Raw genomic sequence first — 4,074 nt, 5'->3', positions numbered from 1 at the left:
CCACCACCAACTTCAGCCGTAGAGGATCACTTTCCGTCTGCCTTTCAGATGTTGGTCTTTGGGGTTGTGTAGTGGAAGCCGAGATGAGGCATGAGTGAGATATGATCTGACTCTACCAAGCCGTTCTCTCTCCAGGCCAACACCACAGTAACAAAGTGCAGACGCTAGACGGGGAGCTTCCCTCCTTACGCGGGGCCAGTGGCCGTCAGACTGACACATGATGAACCCACTGCAGTTTCTACCTAAAGACACATCTTCTGCAACATCTCCCAGGCCAGTGCTACATAACAGGGATTCTGGCCACTGCTGCCCTCCTCCCTGCCAGGCCCACTTTCCTCCCAGAAGCCTTCTTTGACCATGCCAGCCTACTGGGAAGCCTTTGCTCACTTCACGTCCCCCTCACGCAGTGTGGCACTTCGTCATTTTCCCTAATATCACCCAGTCTCCTCAGCTCCTGAAGGCAGGTAGCCTCTCACCCCCACCGCACACTCTGGTGGGCTCCCACCAGGTCTTCAATAAATGTACTGAGAGAGGGAAAGCTGGAAGGCGGGCGGAAGGAGAAGGAAGGAGAAGAAAGGAGAATATTGCTTTTTGCTAGTATCTTAGGCACATGTGAATTAGGGAAAGCAGCTGCTTAAAAGAGAGAATCATTCTGATTTTCAACTTCTAGGATATGTGGTGACCAGTCAAACAAAGGCAACTCTTGGCAACTCAGATCTGCCACAGTTAAACCCATCCTGGTGCCAGTTCATGAACTCTGCACCCAGCAGTCGCTCGGACCTAAGCCTAGAGGGTAGGCATAAGATCCACGACAGAGTGGAGAAGGAAGGACACCAGATGAGGACCACGTAAGCCCTGGGCCTCCCGTTCTGGGAAACTTTGGTCTGAGGATCCCACAGAGCCTCTCTCTCAGAGACCCCCACTCCAGCTTGGAATCCCCATCATCAGAGGTCATTTCAGAGAGCTCTCGATAAGAAGACAAACATGTAGGGGCTGGAGGAGCGAATAAAAGGCTTATCTTATCCTACTTTAAGGAAGGTTTATCAGACTGGAGGTAAAGCAGAGAGCCAGGCTCTGTTGACCTAGGGAGCAGGGCAAGCGTTGATAGGCAGGGAGAAGCAATGTGGGGGCCCAGCACCCTGCCCAGAGGAGGTGCCCAGGTTGGGGTGACACACTATGGGTGTCCTTGGGCAGCAGGATGGGGAGGTGAGGGTTAGGAGAGCTGGGGCTGTGGTGGGTGGGGACTAGAACCCAAGGTTCCTTGAAGATGAACCTAATCTATTTCACACATGAAGATGAGTCACACACACACACACACACACCCCACCGCCCCAGGAATCTTCCTGGCCGCACCGCAGAAAGAAAGATCCAGGGATCCTTCTCCTGGCCCAGAAAGACCCTGGGCCGAGGAAAGGAATTTGCTGTCACAGAGCACTGGCTATGTGGCAGTCAGTGCAAAGACATTATCACCATGGGTTCTCACAAGGCCAAGAATGGTTGAATAAACTATCCAAGGTCACCATGGGGAGGTTAAGGAAGCTGTCCAAGGTCACGGAGCCTGGAAGCGCCATGCCTGTGATTCAAACCCTGGGGTCAAGCGGACTCTTGAGTCTGCGCTATCCCCACGGGCCCTCTCACCCCAGGCACACTCCCCAAACAGAGGTGTGTACTCTCCACGGATGTTTTGCATTCTGCACATTGCTCAGCCTCTCCTCACCTCTGGAGGTGTGATTTAAAGCAGAGGCAAAACCAAGACCCAGACCATTGCATTCTTGTCTCTTGTAGGTGGCATGCATAGCATACAACGTGCAGAACAGCACTGACAACAAAAGGTAGGTCAATGGGAATTTGCTGAGTGGATAGACTCCAGTACTATTTCATATTTTGTAAACCTAGGAAATCATCCAGATGTTAAAGCATAAAAATAACACACTGCTTGAACCAATGAGGCATAAGTGCTAAGAGGGACAAACCAGCGGGAAGAGTCAGGTATGCTTAAACATGTTCCTTTGGTGGGGGAGCGAACCAGACCTGGCACCCAGACAGTTGGCTTCCTCTACCCGCTCTGCTCTGGACCTGCTGTCTTCCCCTAGAAAGGAGGGGATGACACGCCCCCATGCTCTTTGGTACAAGGATCAAATGAGCTGCTCTGCAAGGTGTCACTGTGGATGCGCTTTGCTTTCCTTCCATAGTTTAGCTCATGCTGAGCCTCAAGCCTGGAAGATACGCTCTCCATTAAAAACGAAATCCCACCCCTCCTTTCAAGGACTACTTCAAGCCTCACCTCCAGTGAGAAGCCATCCCAGGCTCCTTCTGCCCTCCAGATCCACCATTCCATTCTTGCCCCTCGAACTTCCGCCAGGTTCCTGCCCCCCCCCCCCCAATCAATCTGCCCTGTCTTCCTTGCCAAACTGCTGGGACTTTCGGAATTTGCTTTCTTCTCTTCTCTCTTCTGGAGCCTTTGTAGCCTTGTAGCCTTAGTCAGAAATCTACCTCTTCCTTTGCCTTTGTTAAAAATCTTAGTGATTCTTAGGTCAAGTGCCACCTCCTCCAGGAAGCCTTCCATCCCGCAGCCACCATCCATTCTGGTTGGCTGCTCCTGCTGAGGGCTCCCTGGAACTTTCCGCTTATCCCTGTGTTAAGTGTTGCCTCTTTCCCTATACTGTCATTGACTGTGGTCCTCACACTAGACCTTGAGCTCCTGGAGAGGAAGAACTAAGGGTCTTACTTGTCTTGGCATTCCCAGACGTGTCCCATCTGTGGAAAGCGCTCACCAAATGTTATACGTGTTAATAAATGGATTTCCACTGCAGTTATACTGTGTCATACAGTTCCTCAGATGAGTTTATAATATAAGCCCCTTGCTTGGAGGGGTGTACCGCATCGTATATTTCTCATGAAGCCCTCTCTGTCCGAAGCTCAGTGCCTGGCACTTAGTAGGTACTTGGAAAACACTGGTGATACGGTTAAGTGATTACTGAATTATCCACTGCACTGAATTCTCCCAGCCACCAGGTCCCCCGTCCCAACCCTTAGCATGGCCAATGGAAAATTAATTGGTTGTAAACTGCATATCTAATTACAACATCCCGCCCCTGCCACAGAGATGTTCAAATGTTAATTATAACATATGCATCTCAATAACAGACGTTAGCATTTAATGCAGCATTAATAACGCCACATGGACTGCCCAGTGCATACACAAAGCTTCCTTTTATCTGCCATTAGGACAGACTTTGCACTTTCAGCACGGAAGTCCTCATCTTTAAAGCCTTCCTGCCCCTGACACCGAACGTTTCCCTGCAAGCCTGGACCGCGCCTAAGTCCCCAGTTCTCTCAACACGGAGGTTCCCCACCCAGGGCCGCGCCACGGTCGCGGGGAGGGGGCGTCGGCCGGCGGGTTTCGGCGTGACCACCCTGGGCTGTCTCCGCTGCGTCTGCGGCATCCCCGGCGTCCCGGCGGCGCGCCGCTCTCCAGGGCCCGCCATCCCGGGAAAGAAAGGCGAACTACATTACCCAGCAGGCCTCCCGCCGCCCTCTTTCCTTTCAAGTCTTTGCACGTGGCCGGAGGGGAGGGAGGGGCCGGGACGTCACTCTCCTACATTCTCTTTCCCTGTGTCAGAGCGGGGATCGTTTTTTTTTTTTTCCTTCCTCTACTCCCTCCCCCCCACCCGCCCCTCCCTCCCTCTTTCCCTTCCCTCCCTCCCTCCCCTCTCGGTTGGGTTTGTGCGCCGGGGCGCCGATCCCCTCCGCAGCCGGGACGCGCGGAACTCGAGGCAGGAGTCGGCTCTCTCGAGCCTCCTCCCTCCCTTCCCCTTCCCTGCCCCCTTCCCCCACCCCCGACTCGGACTCGGAGCGGCGGCCGGAGGAACCCCGAGGTGAGCATCCCCCCGCCCGCCCGCCCGCCCCCCTCTTTTAGTCAGCTCAGCTTGCGGATCGATTCGGGGACCCGCCGGGAGGCTGCGTGACGTGCGCGTGCTTATAGATAAATCCGAGAAAACCGCCCCAAACAATTAGCCCCCTTCCCCCTCCCTGCGCCCCCGGCCGCCGGGCGTCCGCGCCCATCCTCCGACC

The 4,074-nt window shown here is 54.1% G+C and overlaps 1 protein-coding gene across 9 annotated transcripts in view; it reads left to right on the top strand.

The window, feature by feature from the left end:
- The first annotated feature begins 3,686 nt into the window (after positions 1 to 3,686).
- The window catches only part of CTIF (cap binding complex dependent translation initiation factor), a 287,368-nt gene continuing 286,980 nt past the window's right edge, over positions 3,687 to 4,074 (top strand). For 6 of the 9 annotated variants that reach the window (XM_081801266.1, XM_081801261.1, XM_081801263.1 and 3 more), the window contains exon 1: positions 3,688 to 3,878. The gene's annotated coding sequence lies outside the window, so the exon portion shown is untranslated. Of the gene's footprint in view, positions 3,879 to 4,074 lie in introns of all 9 variants that reach the window. The other 3 variants (XM_081801265.1, XM_081801264.1, XM_081801267.1) reach the window with 2 other exon arrangements.

Source organism: Leptonychotes weddellii, chromosome 13 (genome assembly GCF_054177405.1).
Source record: "Leptonychotes weddellii isolate Sample4059 chromosome 13, ASM5417740v2, whole genome shotgun sequence".
Lineage (NCBI taxonomy): Eukaryota > Metazoa > Chordata > Mammalia > Carnivora > Phocidae > Leptonychotes > Leptonychotes weddellii.
Note: the sequence above shows the minus strand (reverse complement) of the source record. Positions and strands in the feature narration are given on the sequence as shown.